We start from the raw sequence: 21,098 nt of genomic DNA, 5'->3' as shown, positions 1-21,098 counted from the left end.
GAAGAGGAGGAAATCTTCTTTAAGAATCTGCAATAAAAAATTCACACCTCCTCCGGAAACGCTCAGCAGAATTGACGTGAAACATTTAATAAATACGGCATTTTTTACGTTTTCGGGTCTTATCGCATTTCTTAGTACCTGTCGCGTTTTTGTGAATTTCGGAACTTTCCGGCCAGGGGGGATCGATTTCAAGGTCACCATCGTGAAGAGGAGGAAATCTTCTTTAAGAATCTGCAATAAAAAATTCACACCTCCTCCGGAAACGCTCAGCAGAATTGACGTGAAACATTTCATAAATACGGCATTTTTTACGTTTTCGGGTCTTATCGCATTTCTTAGTACCTGTCGCGTTTTTGTGAATTTCGGAACTTTCCGGCCAGGGGGGATCGATTTCAAGGTCACCATCGTGAAGAGGAGGAAATCTTCTTTAAGAATCTGCAATAAAAAATTCACACCTCCTCCGGAAACGCTCAGCAGAATTGACGTGAAACATTTAATAAATACGGCATTTTTTACGTTTTCGGGTCTTATCGCATTTCTTAGTACCTGTCGCGTTTTTGTGAATTTCGGAACTTTCCGGCCAGGGGGGATCGATTTCAAGGTCACCATCGTGAAGAGGAGGAAATCTTCTTTAAGAATCTGCAATAAAAAATTCACACCTCCTCCGGAAACGCTCAGCAGAATTGACGTGAAACATTTCATAAATACGGCATTTTTTACGTTTTCGGGTCTTATCGCATTTCTTAGTACCTGTCGCGTTTTTGTGAATTTCGGAACTTTCCGGCCAGGGGGGATCGATTTCAAGGTCACCATCGTGAAGAGGAGGAAATCTTCTTTAAGAATCTGCAATAAAAAATTCACACCTCCTCCGGAAACGCTCAGCAGAATTGACGTGAAACATTTAATAAATACGGCATTTTTTACGTTTTCGGGTCTTATCGCATTTCTTAGTACCTGTCGCGTTTTTGTGAATTTCGGAACTTTCCGGCCAGGGGGGATCGATTTCAAGGTCACCATCGTGAAGAGGAGGAAATCTTCTTTAAGAATCTGCAATAAAAAATTCACACCTCCTCCGGAAACGCTCAGCAGAATTGACGTGAAACATTTAATAAATACGGCAATTTTTACGTTTTCGGGTCTTATCGCATTTCTTAGTACCTGTCGCGTTTTTGTGAATTTCGGAACTTTCCGGCCAGGGGGGATCGATTTCAAGGTCACCATCGTGAAGAGGAGGAAATCTTCTTTAAGAATCTGCAATAAAAAATTCACACCTCCTCCGGAAACTCATATTCATAACCAAACACGATTGGAAAGGATTTAGTCGTTTCAGACTAGTATTTAGCCGCAAGAAGGACTGTATTTATCCAGCTGGTAGTGGCTAAATACCGGGATATTCATAACCATTTTTTTGGAACGCATTCAGTCACTTTTTTTTCCTGTGCACACCTTACATTCGGTAGGCCTAACCTATACAGCCAAGCCCTAGACAATTTGTTTGCATACTGAACTTGCAAAAGACCTTACAATGTTTAACGTGTAGTCTACACCTAAGCTTGCTAAGGCTTGCAAAAGCTTACTATCTCTCACTATTTGTGGCTGTGACTGGTAACCTTATTCCTTTCCCGAACACCTCATCAACTACGCCTGCCATACGGTAAGCACACATTTTGAAATGTTGCGATGCGATTCTGAAATATTGTGCGATGAATTTATATTTGTTGCGGTAGTGGAAGTTTCACAGCGAAATATATTTCGACTTCGCAAAATATTACGACTTCGCAAAATATTTCGACTTTGCAAAATATTTCGAAGTCGCAATATTTTTTCAACGCACAAAATAATTTTAGAGGGAGACAAAATATATATTGTGAATTTCTAAAATATTTTGCTGAGAAAAAATATATATTTTGTGGTGATCATAAATATTTTGCGCTAACGTGAAATATTTTTGTGGTGATCATAAATATTTTGCGGAACCCAAATTATAATTGTTGTGGCCTTTACAGGCTACCGTAGTTGTCGCTACTGGGCGCAAAAAACAACTAATTTATTGTCGTTTTACAGGGACACTACGGAAGCGCTTGAAAAACCCAAAAAAAAATTTTTGGAAGCAACTTCCTTATAGACATTGGCGACAGCATAACAAATAAAGTTTGCAAGAAAGAACCGTAGCGGTGCGATTCCGACAGAAGTTTGCATTCGAGTGTCAAAGCAGACTTTTCGTTGAAAACATTGTGTGCATATCAAAACGATACAATTTCGCCAGCTAGTACAATGTAAATAGAGTTTTACGTTTAAAGGATGCTTATGCTGATGCTGATGTTTTAAAAGTTTATGTGATAGACCTCATGCTGTCACCGAAATGTCTCTTGAGTTAGGCCTTATGCCGAAAAGTGTCATAAAAGTATAATTGTGTTGAAAATATTAGCAAGAAAACGCAAACTAAAGAGGACATTTGGACATTTTTCAGTATCTTTCGAGTACAATTCATTTTTTTAGAAAAGAGGCCCTAAGTAACACTAATAGAAGGCTAGGCCTACAAAACTCGCACCTTTGCTTTAATAATTAGCCTTTTTACATGTGCGGTTCAGTTGCAATCTTTCTGGTGCACGTTTGAACTTAACAGACCCCAACTTCGAATTTCACTCAACATGCGAGGAATGCGGGCATGTAAAACCGCCTAGGGCTGGATCGAACGGCATTGAATAAACGCGTGGTCGGCGATCAAAAAGGTACGTAGGGCTGGATGGGCAATTGGTTGAAAAACCCTTTTTAATTCGGAATTTCAGTAAGTTTCTTAAATACGGTAATGTTTTGGAAATAAATACAACGTCTCACCTATACGTTTTGTCGAAAGTATAAACAACTAACTCGAAATGCGGAAAAAGTCGACATTTCGTTATATTTGAGCGTGCTCGGAGGACCATTTAATTTTATGAAAAAAAAGACTAATGGTAGGCCTATTATAATTAATTATAATTATGAACTAATGAACTTTGCAATATTGTGATCTCTTTAGTCAAGCGGAAAGGCCACAGACAGTCCGGCCCTTTGAAATGAATTGGAGGATTTAAATTGAGTCGAAATGTCCAAATGCTAAAACGAAACAAAAGCTGGTTAAGACATCCCACAGTCAAAAGCAATAAATAAAACCATCGTTCTGATTAGTTTCATTTCTCACAACTAATGATCATCAAATAAAAGTCATAATAAATGTAATTTTATGCAATGACTTAACCGGAGCATAAACAACCCCATTGTGTACATGTTTGCGCTTTTTGAAGATAAGCGGAGTTTGATGTTTGATTTATCAGCTAAACTAGCCGACAAAAGAGAAGTTGCTGCAGCATTATCTACATAAAAATGAATGCAATTGGCGTGATCATAAACAGTTAACAAGGGACAGTCTCTTTTGGAAGTAGGTGCGATTGACCGGGCTAACCGGGTTATTGTAGCTTTGATCGCCAAATGTTTTTTGTTGTCCGCAAATGATTTTCCCACAGGGAGCATGATTGGTGACAGTGGCGCCCATCCCTTCCAAAGCGAGTGTGGTAATATTATAAGTTATTAGAAGCTTTAGACGCGCAAAGGTAATTGCTGCGTTGATAGTCTGGTTTCTGAAAGGTGGGTGATGAATATGAGAAATTATCATTGCGTTTGTTAGGAATTGAAGAAATCTGTGGTCGGCGATTATCTCGACTAAAATCGATCGTTGTTGCCATGTTTAGTTAAATGAATTGCGTTGGTTTGGTGACTTATGAAATTATTATTTCTTTGTCCGGAACTTTTTGTTGCATTGTTAGCGTTAGATCGTGTGTAATGAGGTGGTTTAGAAATTCTAATTTGTTGTATTTGTGGCTGTAGTGGGTGAGAAATGTCATGCGTATTAGTGATAGCAACAAAAAGATTCCCTGGAGGAGTTTTTCGTTGTTTAAGGTAATAATAATTCGCGTGCTTTGTTTGCAAGATTTTGAATATTATCAAGTTCCACGCTGGCTAACGCAATTGCGACGTCTGGTGGTAACGCCTTAAGAAATTTAGCACGAATTAGTTTAACAACTGGCGGAGTAAGATTTTCTTGACCTACTGCACTCATTAATTTACGCATTACATGTTTGGGAGATTAATCATAAAGTGTCAGATCGGCCAATGAAAAATCTAACTGATCGTCACGTTTATCAAAGTTTTTCAAGATTTCATTGATTCTTATGTCGTAACAGTTATGAGAAGGTAAACGAAGTAGCCCCAGGTCTGTAGCCGGAATTGCCTCTACCGCTAACAAGTAACGATTAGTTTTTGAAGTGATTTGATAAAGGGAAAATTTATGTTTAAGGTGGGAAATCCACACTTCGGGATTGAGTTTCCAAAAGGTAAGAAGTTTAACGTGTAAAAACAAATATTTTCGCAAAGTCATTGTCATGTGGGTGATCACTTGTCGTTCGGTAACTGATAATTAGCACTCTGACCAGAGTTTCCAGCATTGCCATTATCGGGAGAATCTGCTGATTGCTCTCTGTTTTCGTTTGACATAGGTGTATTAATAATTGATTCGTCGGAACGCTTGGTTGATCGTGTGCTAACGTGGTACCGTTGTAGTGGCTTGGGAGCCACATCCAATACCACTATATGAATTGTGGAAACATGCGCCATTTAGTTACTGAAACATTGTTCATAATAAAACTGCAACTAGCATTTCTGCAAGCTGCAATCTAGCTGCAGTTGCAACTTGATGAAACCACAATTATTGTGGTTTAATATTTTAACTGATATTTTCCTAGTTTTAACTGAATGTAATTTCCATTGCCGACGCTTTACCTTTATCGTTCACACATTCTGAAATGTTCGTGTATATTGTGTTGAATATTTCCGTTCACATCGCTTCGCTTTATAAACTCGTGCTGATACGCGAGTAGCGCGCAGACAGAGAGATATCGAACCGTACGAACATATTACGTCAGTCGTGTTAAAATGTAATTCGTTAGACTTGTTTTAATTGGTGAGTATAATATAAGCAGTACCTCCGCATTTTGATGACCACCGACGTTGACCCGACGTGTTTCAATGAAGCTGACACTGTTAACTTTATTCTTGTAAATAAGCTGATTAACAACAACTACAGCAATGGCTCCAGATCAAAGTAGTTCAGTTTCTGACGGAGATGACGACGCTACAACCTCTTCTGCCACATTCAAGACTTCTTGGACTGGTTGGAAAATCCTTCCACCGAAACGTTTCTCTGATTACAAACACAACATGTTCATTTGTTTGCTGCTTACATGTTTCGCTTACATTTCCGAAGCTCTCACTACGTTCAACGAAGACAACAAGTTCCTACATTGTCAACTCACGAAGCTGATTGACACGCTCTACAAAGCAGTTGGGAAGATTTTCCCTACTGAGATACTGTCTTCTACTCTTGGACAACAAGCCTTGGGTTCCAACCTTGGAGATTTTATGTCCAGAGCAACATGTCGCTCTATCAACGGTACCGTCTTACCGTCACTTGCGTACCGCAACGCGTTCAGTCAACGCCCTCTCATCCTCTATCGCGATCAAAACGGCCACAGTCAGTACGGCCAACTCATCTCCGACAACATTGTCTTACCGGGAGTTCATCTGCTGGAATCGTATCGACCAGCTAGAAGTTTTGTCTTCCGAGTTCATGGGGACACTGTCCTTTATCACAACTACACCTTATCGCACGAACATGTCCAGGTGCACCAACTCAACTTACCTTTGTCGACTATACACCTCAGCTACAACGCTCCTGACTACGAGAAGATTCTCAACGAGCTACCTGACTCCGACTCGTTCACTGACTTTCAATCGCTGCTCAGCTCTATGTCTGAAGCCAACCTGCTTAAGGAGAAAATGCGACATGTCATAACAAGTCTTACTACTACTGATGAAACTATGATCAACGGATCCTACGTCGCAGACACGTTCGCGCACGACGTGAAACAAACGTTGCTGCTTGCATTGTCACAGATTACGAATCCATTTCTCTCAGCCCTCATCTTCGTCCTCCAGCTACTTGCCATGATGTGGGCCATCTGCCATACCATCGGGTTTATCCGATCATCTCCGCAGCATTTGCGTTATGCCAGATCCCTTGTATCCCGTATTCGCGCTGGACGCAGCCATCGAGATGCACTTCCACAACAAACTCATCCGTCGCCCTTGCTTCGACGTTCTCGTGACCAACCGTCGTCTTCTCGACCTTCCGATGACGCGCCGCCCGCTGCGTCGTCCCGTGATGAATTCGCGGACACAAACACACTTTAAGTTTTATTACCTGTATAAACGTTTTTTTCGGGGCCCCGAATGTCGTATGCATGTAACCTTTTGCCATTTCCCTTTTGTCGTTGTCGACCGACAATTTTTAGTGTTTATCTTGCGTATCGCATGCCTACTAATTACTAACCTTTTCCTTAATACGTCGCCATGTCTTGCAATTGTAGCTTTACCAATTTTTGTCGCATAGCATGCTCTCCTTCCTACGCATGACCTGAGTTGTTCAAAGAATTACCCTTAACCTTCTGGTTTCTATACAGATTTGCCATTCTTTGCCGTTGCTGACAAACAATTCCAACATGTTGGAACCCCCGGAACCAAGATCTGACGTACAAATGGACAGTGAAACGTCGGATGCGCTGGTTTCTCCTTGGCCGGCGCGTGCGTTTATCAACCTCGCAATGCCAGACCCACCGATTCCTGATTCACCAGACTCACCGGATGAACAGCCAGCTCCCGCTCCACAACCGTCAATCATCAGACCGGGAGAACAAGGCTCGGATTACCCCCTGCCCAGGCAGCGGGAGATGGCGTTTTTGAAACAAACAGTACTTCATCCGATTTACAAATATTATGAGATATTGGCACTAGACATTTCACAATTAACCGACATTTCAACAAAGGTCCTAGCATTTTCATCACCACCAACCACTTCGGCAGAGGACCTGGAGATATGGTTCCAGCGACTTGAAGCAATGTTCGACCTCGTTCCACAGATTAGTTGTGAGACCAAAATCTTCACAATGATAGGAGCCACAGCGGCTGTCCTGGCAACCGACTTGCTGCGGTTTTTCCTCCGCCTGAGAAACTCAATGCCACTTGAAACCCAGGCTTACGAACGGTTCAAAGTTTATCTGAAACACCGATTGATGTGTGAGACACCCACCAACTGGTAGCAGAGGGTGGTTGCAAAACTGTAATTACTCTGTTATCTGTAATCTTAATCATTGTGTTGTTTTTATGCTACCCACGTAATCAGGATGTTACTTTTTAATTGCCAATTTTTTTTTCCTTCCGTAGCGGGGGAGGAATGTAGTGGCTTGGGAGCCACATCCAATACCACTATATGAATTGTGGAAACATGCGCCATTTAGTTACTGAAACATTGTTCATAATAAAACTGCAACTAGCATTTCTGCAAGCTGCAATCTAGCTGCAGTTGCAACTTGATGAAACCACAATTATTGTCGTTTAATATTTGGAAACTGCCCTAAATAACTTTATGTGAAAACGTTGTTTAGTGCGTTACCAGGTGATTTCATAACATCCTAGTTTTAACTGAATATAATTCCCATTGCCAACGCTTTACCTTTATCGGTCACACATTCTGAAATGTTCGTGTATATTGTGTTGAATATTTCCGTTCACATCGCTTCGCTTTATAAACTCGTGCTGATACGCGAGTAGCGCGCAGACAGAGAGATATCGAACCGTACGAACATATTACGTCAGTCGTGTTAAAAAGTGCAAACGTCAAGGTCACTTTTAATGACTAAGCACAAATGTCGCGATGTGTAGGCGTAGCATACAGTTACGAGTTACGACAACAATTAAATTGCTAATAAGCGATAACAAGAAATAAAACAAAGATACCTTCTCACGAAGTTAAGTTGTGATTATATATGATAATGATAATGTATAGTTATACAACTATAATTATATGTTATAATTACATGCTTTATTACCTGACTCAACTATTCAACTGCAGTTAATACTTTTTCAGCTCCAAATTTTGAAAATGGGCAAAAACTTATCTTTTACGCACAAAATGCCGACAGCACTTATATTGAAAATAAGCCGGACTCATGTACCACGAAAATGATTTGGAACCCATTTTTTGAGCATGCAAGACACATATTAGTACGCTATGCTAATCTTGCTCAGAAGTTTAACATAAAGGTTGGAACCATTATTCTGTTTATAACTTAACTATCAGAAAAATAAAGTGTTGCAGCACATTAGATTTTAAAGCACAAATATAAATAATATTATTCAAAATCCACCGTATAGTATTCATCAAGTAGCATAAGTGGTGCGGTGCGTGGTGATGGTGCGTTATATGAATATGATTATTGTTCATAATTATAATTATAGATATTCAAACATTTTTGGAAAATGTCAAGATTCGTTTGAGTTTACGTATATGAAATGTCAGAATCTAAATTTTTAGCAACAATCTATTCTATATAATAGACATTTTAAACGCAAGTTATCGTTCTCACAGCTCTGCCAAGATTTGTCAGTACTGTATATGAAAATAACTCTGCTGCGTCATCTAGCGTTTAGCGAATTTCGGCTGCATTAAAATTTCATAGTTGGTTACCAGTAATATTTCAAAGACCGTATACAGTGGGACCTCGTTAATCCGTACCCCGAACAACCGGAATCCCCGCTATCCGACACAAAACTGCCATATCCATAGAATTAGTAGCAGCAGCAGATGGATGGATAGCAGCAGCATTAATGCATTAGATTTAGAAGGTTCAAAATGGTCCTTTTATGGTCAGGCATGCCCACTAAAATGTATTTTATTATTAAACCAAAAATATTACATCTCGGGATTTTTTATATGTTGTAGGTAACATCTTGGCTCTTGGGGTATAATTTGCACTTAATTTAATTTCAAGGTCACGTGATCCACAAGGTCATACGCATTTAACTTGCTCTTATCAGGAAAAGAAGACAGATTTGGATTCCTTGTGAAATCACCTTTCCAATGACACTAGTTTCATCAAAATTGGTCAACCGGTTACCAAAATATCAGGGCCGAAAATTTGGCGGCCACGTCCGTTTTTGCAAAAATTCGAAGGCCTATATCTCCAAAACCACTGGTCCGATTGAGCTAATATTTTAGATTTGTGCTAATTATGCTAAGACTGTAGGGGTTAAACCCATTGGGTGATTTGACATGGAATGACCCCATGTCCAACATATTACAAAAAGATGTGACTTTTAATTATCTATATTAAATACTTGCATTTATTTCATCTTTCACAGGGCAAGGAACGCAATATGCTGCTTACGATGCTTCCCCGCCCCAAGTGGCAGTTATTCATCCAATTACCCATCACAGTGAGTGAATTGACCCAATTAAAATCTCATAACTTATATAAGCAATTATGTATGCACCGAACTGAAGTACAATGTCAGCAAGAGTTGACAAGAGTTGATTTTGTTGAAACTGGCATCAACCTGCTCCAGTTGCGGCATCTAAGCAATGTCGTCCAGTCTGTTCAGCTCGTTAAAACTGACAATCAAGCGTTTCAACTGCGACAACGTGTTGATTCCCTTCAACTTGCCTAGACCATTCCCGTGCAAGTTGAGCACCTGGAAGTGAGAGAGAGATTGTATTTGGTTCCGACCGATTCAACATTCAACCGTTTCTGGTGTGAATGATACATCACTATAGCACATGAAGGTTTCGTTAAAACGCTACAAAACTTATGTACATAAACTGGGAATAAAACGTCAAAATTAGAAATAGAAATTAGAAATAAAAATCAAAATTCCAAATGCGATACCAAACGGCGCTGCAGCAAGATTGCAAGCCTATTTTGTGGACTTAGAAGAGCTGATTTGTGCAGGAAATGGATCATTCCTGGATGAAGATTGCTTCTCATCATCTTCAACATCGAATCTGACCAAGTATCGGATGTAAACTTGGATGAAAATTGACTCAATCACAGCATCATGTAAATGAATCGATGTGGTAGTGTAAATCGCAATAAATTGCTACTAAGCTTAATACACTGCAGCAAGCATAATGTAGATAGTTACCTGTTCAGGGCTGTAAACGACATACTCGTTGTAAGTATTGGTGACACCGGTTAAATCTGTATTTTTAACTTTTTCTCCAAGAGATATTGCTCCACCTTAATGACAAGATAATTCGTCATTTTTCAGTTAGTTAGCTGTTAGAACAAGGCTGCTACCTACACATAGCAATATTTTAAGATTTGCAATTGTGTGCCATCTCTCTCCATCTCTCCATCTCTCTCTCGCCATGATCTCTCTCCATCGTCTTCAGTTTAAAGTACTTTGCAAATTCCTTGATGGCATTAGAGGGGGTGTTAAATAGGGAAGCCTGCCAATTACCCCGCTCCCCGATCAAAGTTTGACCAACTGACCCTGCTTCTCTCAAACCGGATAGAAGATCTGGATGTGGTGTGGGTTGCTCTGAATCATTCTTCATTTCATCTTTCCTAAACCTCTTAAGGATGGTGACAGCATCTTCCTCAAAATTAGGAGTTGAAGTGCTCCAGATGATGTTGTCAGACACCTCTGCTGTGATGCAGCTTGGCTTTACCTGAATGATGGGAGAAAAAAATTTTCTGTGCTATTTTGGCAAAAAGTTCTTTGAAAATGTGGAATTACACAAAATTATAGAAAATTAATGGCTGACAAACAATTCTAAAAGAGCAACTGACCCATTTTTCACGATCGATGTTCATGACAGCTTGTAATTCGTCAGACATTCTTCCAGATCCTCCTTCAAGAGCATACGAGAGTGCGGTGCCTCCGAATCTGCCAACTTGGGGGATCCCTTGATCACCCCTTGATCAACGAGAAGCCTGAGAAAGCAATGAAAAAGCTATTTCGTCTGAGAAACAGCAATTTTAATAAATTGAAGCAAGGTGAATCAAGGTGAAGCCTTGACCTGAGCAAGCACACTTACTGACTTACTTCAGTATGGTTAATTGGTTATGTTTTCCCAGCAGCCGTAAGCAACTGGTTTAGCAGCGTGGTGAAGGACCGTTCGGTCGTCACTGTCCAATGCTGACAGCAAGACTGGCGTTTTGTGGTTAAGCAACTTTTTAACGACATCTTCATCATTCTAAAATTAACAACAATGAACAACATTTAACTGTTGCATTGACTACATAAATCGAAAAAAAAATACTGAGAAAGCAATGCTTGGTCGATAAATACATCCACAGATGTTTATTATTGACAATAATCAGATTCTGTAAGCTAATCCCACATGTTGTACAGCCAGCATGAGTGGTGTTTGATTCTTGATTCCATCGACTTGAATATTGATGTCAACGTTGTAATCCAACAGGAGGTCAATCACCTGTACAGTAAATTACCATGATAGTAACAATGTAACATATTGTTAAGAAGGTGTGCAACGGCAAACAAAAAACCAATACTGACCATGAAGCGCATAATACATGGGCAGAAAAAACTTTGTTGCAATAACATATGAGATGGTTAAATAAATACTAAAACAAATAAGAAAAATAGGAATAAAAATGAAAAGTTAATGTTTTCATTTCAGACACTAAGACGCCTCACCCGATGAGCTTTCAGTTGAATGGCTCTTGTCAGTGGGTTGATGACGATGCTCTCGATTTCGCCGCTGAAGTAATCGTTCACGACAATAGCCGGATCGCAGTCAGGAGAAGAAACCTCGATGAGTGGGATCGGGAATCGACAAGTTCAATTTATCGCTCCACTTCCACGATCATGCTCCAGGAAGAGTCTAAGAGAACCGGGTAAATTTTGCTTTGAAATGTCGATAGAAACACAAGTTTAAAATGGCATGTTTTGATTTACGAGCTGTTATACATGCACAGTTTAATTTGAAATAAAGTTTCTACAAAATACTAAATTTTCTACAATTTTAATTTAAGACTTACTTCAATATGTTAGCAGTTGTGTCATCATTAATTGCAGAGTTCCACAGCAGAGCGGCAAAAGCATTTCTACCTGCCAAATCAGTGAGTGCGATCATGCCTCGGAACGAAGAAGGATTTCGCTCTGCAAAACAAATAAATGAGAGACCGTGAAGGTTAGCTATCTTTAAAATACAGGGCATCACGGTAACTAACACTGCATAGTGCATACCAATGAAAACCTTGATGAGTGTAAGGTTCTTCGTAAAAGCAGCATAATGAAATGGTGTGCATCCACGCTCATCAGTTGTGTAACTTGGCACACCGCATTCAATTAAGACTTTTGCCACCTGAAGAACACTAGTGTGAACCGATGCTTAAGAGGAAACCATGCTTAAGAGGAAACAAAGGTTATTACGCCCAACATATGCTTGTTGACATAAGAGTAGTGGCTATAAGTTTTCTTACACCATAGCCCTTGTTCTAATATGTCACATTTGCTATTGGAGATTTGTATCAGTTATCATGGAATTAAATTCAACATGACAACTTTCTTCATCTCCGATGCAGGGTGAGCAATGGAAATCTAAAAATCATTTCTACCTTGATCTGAACATCAGTGTTGGTTGGTCGATTTATTGCAAGAACGTGGAGAAGGTTCTGCTTCAGGTCATTCTTTTCACACAGCTTGCTAGAAACTCTCTGTTTGCGAAGTAGAGATAAAACGACCTGGTATTTTCGAGCTCGCATCGCCGACTGCAAAGAAAATGTAAACAATGGCGCAAAGTCGTGGACAGATGTGGTTGGTATTCAATGCAAAATAAAAACAGAAGTTTAAAAGTAACATTTAATGAGACATTAAAGACTAAAAAATAAAACTATTATTTAAACATTAATGGTAAATTGGTGCTCACTTCTACTGCTGACGCATACTTCACTCCACAAGCTTCAAGCCTATCCAGCATAACATAAGTAACACCTTGCCAGCCTTTCTCCACAACAACCTGTAACAAACACAAGGTTGGAATGTGCATGGCTGAGAGCTCCCCTGTAGCTTAACATGTATTAAGTATAACTTTGGGAGAATTGAATGGGGCAAATTTTGGCAAAAAAGACAGTAAGCGCAAAAATCTTCATACTGTATTGAACATTAACACTATATTCTGCGCGTTGTACGTCTAGTAATCTTATACTCTGGGAAAGGACCTTATACATGTTAGTGTCCAATACAACATGAACACTTCTACAGTTGTTATTTTTCCAAAAATTTGGTGCAATGTTTTATTAAGTAGTTTCACCTTGAAAGCCGGTTCACAAGTGGGCTTGGGTGGCGGGGCAATAGCAGACTTCAGTCTCCATTTCCTGTGGGAAGTTTCTTCCTGGGTATCAGCTCCACTTAGTGGACGTGGGATTGTGATTACGTTTGTGTTGACGTTAGCACCTTTCCGGATCAACATCATCACACAACTGGAAAAATATGTCAAAGAATTCTTTTAGTGCTCATCAGCTTTTACAGACAAACAACAACCATTTCCTCGATTTAAAAGCAAATCTAAACATGAGTTCATAGAGTTCACAATACTTTGATCAGATACGCATGAAGTACATTTCGCTTAAAACAAGACACCCAGTTAAGCGGTGAATGCAAAACAGCAAAGTGAATGATGCGACAACTGACAACCAAATAATTTTCCACAACATGGCACAATTACTTTAAAATATCACGTTTTCAATAGACTTCATAGAAAAAGACCAGTGCTTAAGAACTTAACCTCACCTGTTATGGCCGGCTTTGACAGCGAGGCTCATTGGAGAGTTGCAATCCGAATCTTGTCTGTTGATGTTTGCCCCTCTCTCGACGAGATGCATGCAGCATATCATCGTACCTTGACGAGCAGCTTCGTGAAGAGGAGTTCGACCTGAAGCGTCAGCGGTGTCCACCTCCTCACCGGACATTCCTGAAGTGAGCAGTGTCGTGAGTTCAATGGGATCACACCCTTTCTCCGAAGTAACCAATTCTCTGAGAAATAATAAGCTCAATGGCATAGATGCTCATTGCTGTAAATACATGCGTTGTTATCAACCGTAATACAATAGTTTCTCTTGTTGCTTCATTTAATGTTACACAATGGAGATGTATTTGAATGCATAACTCTCATGTTTAGCAATAGCATTAATGCATTATACATATGATTTCATCATATCATTATCAACCGGACCTGTACAAATTTATTGCTCATGAAAATAAAATGAGATAATGCAAGTGTCTAAGAAGCTAAACTTAATTGCCAATCTTCACGTAAGCGTAATGAAGAGGAACCCGTCCAAATTTATCAGCAACTGTGAGACTGGCGCCTTTCTCTATCAGCAGATCAGGAATGTCAAAGAGGGCAGATGATGGGCCACTTGCATTGACAGCAAGATGAAGAGGTGTCCTGCACTGGGCATCACATTCTTTCAATGACGCTTGCTTCTCAAGCAAGGCATTCACCAGGTCAATTTCTATAAAAGAAAACTTTGTCGAAGCCTTTGTACAATAATGCTTTTATCGTATGTAAAAGTGGCTATTGACTGGAACAGAAAGATGGAACAGAATAATTATGGTCCTGAATTTGGGTTTTATATTCCACAATCTCAGGCAGTTACAGGATTAGGGATTTATGCTCATTGCCCATGCTTAGGTTTACATCAGTTTAACCACCTTCTCCCTTTTCAACCGCAAACATGAGCGCAGTTCTTCCATTCCTGGGATCGGGTGGCACGAGTTTGATGTCTGATATTGTTTGAAGAAGAGCTCGGATAGCCGGAAGCAGGCTGCGATCGCCAGGACTGAAATGTTAGAAAAACACATACATCCATGTACTGCGTAATTAATGGCATCCAGGCCGGATAGCCACTGTCAAAACAGCGACTGTCATAATGGCGACTTCATAATAGCGACGTAATCAAGTGAGCGACATTCCAAACAGCGATGGTATAAATGCCGACCGCATTAAAACAGGACTGTTACGATAGCGACTTAACTAGGCTTACCATATTTTTTTGATTGAAAAGCGGGACGCTTCAGAACAACAAGCCCTATCAGATAAATGTGGTTTACATTTTACTAGAAGTATGAGACTATTTTGGATTCCTATCGTCAGGGACAACTAAAGTAGTAAGACACCAAGAAAAACTAAAATAATGGATTTTGCTAGGAAACAAAACAATGTTCAAGCATTTGTAAATTTACATAATCGTCCAATCATACTTTTCTGTAGACAATACTTTCTTCCAGAAGTCTATATTCAACTTTATTTTCTCATAAAAACCACAGCAGGAAAAGTCAGTTTTAATTTTGCAGGTGATAAGGGCTTTCACATTCAAATGGTTTTTGCAGAAGAAAATGCAAACAAGTACCGGAACCGTACGAAATAAGTTCTTTCAATAACCCAACTGCAAAAGGATCATCTCCTCCTCCTAGCCTACTATTACTGAACAGTGAACAAGCGAATGCGCTAACAATCAACTCACCACTGGACCAATTACCCGCTACAATGATGTAACAATTACTTTCACATTTAACACAACGAAACGAGAACACGCATCACTCTTCAGGAAGTTAGCTAAACAGACCAATCACATCATGCTAATATTCGTGTAGTGTGGGGCAATGCTGGCTCAGTAAATGCCAAAGCGGGACTTTTAGTTGACTGATCGAGACGCCGGGACAAAGCCTTTAAAAGCGGGACTGTCCCGGCTAAAACGGGACGTATGGTAAGCCTAGACTTAACTCGTGTTCACTGAGTCGAATGAGGCATTTATAAATGGAAGGCAACACTATGACGTGTCACATTAATTTTAAGGTCGTTTGAAAAATTTGCCCCAATGGATTTTATAATTTCAAGAAAAGGAAGTGACATGATAAGTTATGAAGGCTTTTTGTACAGGAAAGACAAAACAAAGTTAAATACAATCAATTGGAGATGTGCTAAAACAGGTTGTAAAGGTCGCCTAACGACAAGCCTTCAGTATCGTGAGCAACAACAGCCCCCAGTGAGCAGTGGCGTCCACACGCATCCACCAAACCCTACGGAAGTGGCAGCCAGGAGAGTTGAAAACAGTGTAAAAACAGCTGCAGTAAGAGCACGGGATCCACCACGAAGAATCGTGCAGGATGCATTGACCGAAGTTAATGAAGAAGTTGCAGCAGCTGTTGGCTCTTCCACAAATCTGCGTCAAACCATCAGACGGAAAAGGAAAGCAGAAGTAATGCCTCTCGTAAATTACTTCGAAGACCACTACGTGGGCCGAAGAAACAGACGGGGAGACAGACGACAGCCATTGTTTCCCGTACATATGCGGAGTGTGAAAGCCAGACAAGATGCGGGACTGCCACGAACCAACAACCAGCTAGAGAGTTGGCACAATGTGTTTCAGGGATCAACGGAAACTCATCATCCTTCCATCTTTCGATTCATCGAAGCTTTAAGACGGGAGGAAGCCCTTCAAGGGGCAAACCGAACCCAGCTACTACAAGGCAGAGACCTGACTCAGCGAATGAAAAGATAGGTGACAATGAACACACGAATCACTGTTGTACAGCAAAATCGAGGCCAGTATGATCTGCGGCAGTTCCTTCGAGCCCTTGCTCACAATTTAGAAATAAACGTGGCTTGATTTTTATTGCAAGACTTTTGGTTGTTTTAAAGTCCCTTTTGGTTTCAATCTTTCACTACGCAGTGTTTGCCTGTTTGTGCGTGCATACGTGTGTAGAGAGGTGTGGGGGATGGAAGGTATATGTGGAGGGGGTGAAAGAGTGCGTGTGCGCCTAAGCCTTGGATTTAATAAAAGAAGTGAGGTCGCTGTCGTGTGGTCGCTCTATTGACAGTCGCTATTTGGAACCCGAGCCGTAATTAATATATAATACATTAAGAAGTATTTGTGAAGTATTTCGTACAATACTACTGTTTGTAAGTCGGTAAAAACAGGTCATTACACAACCAGCACAACATACCCATGTCTGGCAACAGCAAGAGTTAAAGGAGCGATAGGATATTTGTGCTTAGGGTTGTTTGAGCAAAAGTTTGGCTGAGCGCCAGCATCCAACAGCATCTGTTCGGCGCGACCTTTTCGATTCAACAGCGTCGTGATTAACGGTGAAGCACCTTGGCTATCCAATAGATCCAACTTTGGCTTGTGGCGAAGAAGACATGCCAGGACTTTGCATTCCTTTGAGAAATTTACTTTTGTTAACAGCAAATACCTTTCAAAGCAAATAATTTTCATCTATTAAAGTTGGTGCTAAAAACTTTACTTCTCAGGCAGAAAATGCACAGTTCCATTTTCCAAATAACCCTTTAACGTTACAAAAATAGATTGTAGGCACTTACCTTGTCAATGGCTGATTTACTGAGATAATGGGCGGCGGATTTTCCTTCATCATTTGGGTTGCGATAATTTCGACGAGTTTTTCCAACAATCGTACTCACGTCAGACTTAGATGCCATAACCAAAGCTTCAAGCAAAGGACAGGCCTGGTCTTCAAGCTTCTTTGTCTTTGTCTTTAATAAAAACATGGTGGTTTGGAAAGTCTAGACTCTAGGTGCTGCAATTTTTAGGCTGACTTCCTTCTTAAATGTCATATTATCGAGTATCAACTTATCAAGTATCGATCAAATAAGTCACCCGATCAAAAAGGCCCCGTGTCAATGGTTCTTCAGCAAGTAGTCTTGCTACTATAGTGCGGCCACGCTCATCACGGAAATAGGCATCGGCGTGATGTTCTGCCAACAAGTGGCCCAAGTGGGCAGTTTCTCTGTGATCTTTCAACAAGGTCACTCCTATTGGGGGCATCTAAAACAATAAAAAATTGTTCTTATTGTTGTGAATATCCAGACTTTTGCCAGTTTATAAAAAATTCTTAACGCACAACTACTGACTGGAATTTGTTGTGTAATGTTTGGAGCAGTTAATGAGTGGTAACATGAACAAAACAGCCAACACAGCCTATAAAGCATGACAGCATGCATTCCATTTAACTCTGTGAATACGAACAAAGTGATTTTGGCGAACCTTTCTGTCATTATACACATCGGGGTTGGCAGAAGCTTGTAGAAGTACCAGCACACAGTGGTACCATCCATAAGCTGCTGCATAATGAATGGCTGAGTTGTTTGATGAATCGGCAACATTTTGATCGGCACCTACAACCAAACAACGTAACTGTGTCTGAAATTGAAATCATCAACGTGACTAAAGGCAATATTTGATAAGATTAATGATAAGTTATACAAAATTACAAGGTACTGTAGTTTCACTGTGAGATGTAGTACATGATTATAGCAAAACTTTACAACCTAAAGGCATCCTCTTACCTTTATGTAGAAGATAGGTGATTACAGGATAATGTCCATTCATTGCTGCATGAATCAATGCCGTCCTTTGCAACTCGTCCCTTATTTCTATGAGTGCACCAAACTAGAAAGTAAACAAAGCAAATTTTAAGCATAAAAAAACAGTTCTGCCACCACATGTTAAACAAGGTAAATCTTGTACCTTAAAATGCACATGAAATGCTGCTGTATAACCGCTTATAATGTTTACGTTTAACGAGATATTTTGTTTTTAAAGTCCATTATAACGTTCAGGGTAAATCCAAACAACTTTACAACAGTCAACACTGTCATAACACATTTGCTTTAGTTGTGTAATTTCGTTACTCACTTGTTTTAGTTTTTTTGATACGTTAACACTATATTGTGTTGTTGTTAAAGTGGAATTCTGACAGTAGTATTATTTTATGATTTCCAAGGATTATTCTGTCTTGCATTTGGCAAGCTGTTACTGTTTCATTTAAAACGGTTAAGCTGTGTCAACACGAGGCAAAGTGTCTAATCAGGTAACAAGTAGACAACAAAAATTGATTAAGCCATGTTTCATTATTGTGTGAACGACACTGCCACATTTTATTTTTCCCTTGTGCTCATTTTGTAACAAATGATCATCTTTTTTATAACAAACAAAAAATTGTAGCTATTACTATGATATAGCACAAAAAATTAAGAAACAAAAAGCTCCAACCCAGAGACCAGAGTTTCATGCGGTATAAGTTACCCCAATTCAAGTTCTGAAACATGACTGTGCATCGTAAAGCTGGCAACCCTCCTAAATCAACCGCGTAACACAAACGTTGGGAAGCACTTATTTAAAGTGACATGTACGACTACATACATACAAGTTATGATAAGGTAACATCACGTTTTAAATACCTCCACCAATAACATGCAAGTTTGGACATGACCATTCGCAGCAGCCAGCGTGAGCGGGGTGGCACGAGCCTTTGAAACACTCAAGGTCTTGTTCAAGTCAGTTTTGTACTTTGCCAACACTTCTATGACAGCCTTAACAAAGCATTTTACAATTAAAATTGCCTTGGAAACACACTATACTTTATGACCGAGTATGTTATGGTAAGTAATATAGAAAGTAAAATATATTACGCTTAAATTACACAAAATACGAGCGTTTTAATAATAAAAAACATTTTTAAATCACCTCACAACCGATAAAAAAAACTCTCAAAGGCGCTTTACAGTAACAGATAAAACAATTCAGTTTCATAAATTATCACAGGATATTTCAGTAAACATGTTTAAAATAAAGAATATTCATAAAAAATGTACAACATAAAATACCATATTTGCTTAACTCTACTTACAGCATGGCCATTCATAGCAGCGTAATGAACGGCAGATCTGTTGTTACGATCAGGACGTTCAGCAACATTAACCACATGCAGGAAGTTACTCTTGCTCGCTGTTTTCAGCAAAAGATCAACATTCTTCTCTCTTCCCGCCTCAATCATGACTGGGGTCATTCCATTAACATCTTGCTCTTCAATGCTTACCCTGGCGGAAAGAAGATAATTAACACGTTCACTGCGATGTGACCCACCAGTGGGTCGTACAAACAAAATTACTGTTTTTTTAAAGTTCACTTTGATGCGACTTATTATTGTGTCATGCGTAAAATTTTGCTACTAAGTTGTGACCCACTGGTGGTTCTTACGAAAAAAATTACTTTTACTATTTTTTTGCCTTTTTTCCTGTTTCACAATACTTGTTCAACACAGACAAATGGTGAAATTTTTTGTAATTTTATTATATTGAAAAAGAACATACAGCTTGCTTTTCGACCAATACGGTGCTATTTGGGGAAGTTTGTGTATTCCCATATAAAAAAAATTCCTATGATTGTCTTGATTTCAGATGAGGAGGTTGGTTTCCAGGAATTTAATTGTGAATGGCGTGTTACAGTTTGTCCTGCAATGACCTGACAAGCGTAACAGTTCGTTTCTCTCACCATTAGACTAATGATGTCATCTGATATAAATAGACTGAATACGTCTATTGGCCAAACTTTACCTTCGTGTGAAGGTTCAGCCTGAATGCAAAGAGTTTCTTGACCAGTGAAACCAAAATTCCTCTGCCTAACACTGGTAGCAGAGGTACATTACCTTTGCATTACAAAACAAAGTACCTTTACATTACAAAACTGCATTGCAAACCAATTAGTCAAATTACAACTGTCGTCTGTAAGGTAGTAATAAAATACAATAACAAACAAAATCCATTATTACTGATGCAAGAAATGCTTCTTACTACCCCAGTTTTACTAACTGTTTTCCAGACTCCAGTTCAAATTTAACTTGAATTTAAGCTGAGTTAGGGGGATAACCGTAATAAAAACAAACTAGCATGTTCCGAAATCGATAAAAAATTTTCTAACATTCGTAGGATGTAGATGGACCTGTAAAAACCGCTTTACACAAAATTCATCCCAGGGATGTAGGTGGATAGCATTACATAATTTTGTTTATCATCCCAGGGATGTAGGTGGAGTGCAAAGGGTTAACATCCACTTCAACCAACTTTTGTTCATACAGAGTGCTATTTCAACCACCGCTAAACGGCGCCGCCGAAACGTTGAGAATTTCGGGCCCTACGCAAATACACAATAGAAACTGAATGGAAACCTTCAGGACGTCGACTAATGCAGAGCGTCTCTCCACCCTCGACCCAAATTAGAATTTCTAACCCTGTCGTGTGCGTCGAGCTAAATGCGTTGATGTTGTTCACGTGAGTTGGATTTTAGCGTTGCTTGCTGTGTGTTTTGAGCATTCTTTGGTGAGAACCGCTTGTTTAT

At 39.6% G+C, this 21,098-nt stretch overlaps 1 pseudogene; it reads right to left on the bottom strand.

Moving 5' to 3' along the window:
* Positions 1–7,761: 7,761 nt before the first annotated feature.
* Positions 7,762–20,417, bottom strand: LOC143448561 (uncharacterized; annotated as a pseudogene).
* Between the last annotated feature and the right edge of the window lie 681 nt (positions 20,418–21,098).

This window comes from Clavelina lepadiformis, chromosome 1 (genome assembly GCF_947623445.1).
Source record: "Clavelina lepadiformis chromosome 1, kaClaLepa1.1, whole genome shotgun sequence".
NCBI lineage: Eukaryota > Metazoa > Chordata > Ascidiacea > Aplousobranchia > Clavelinidae > Clavelina > Clavelina lepadiformis.
The sequence above is the reverse complement of the archived record's forward strand: the minus strand, read 5'-3'. Positions and strand labels throughout refer to the sequence as shown.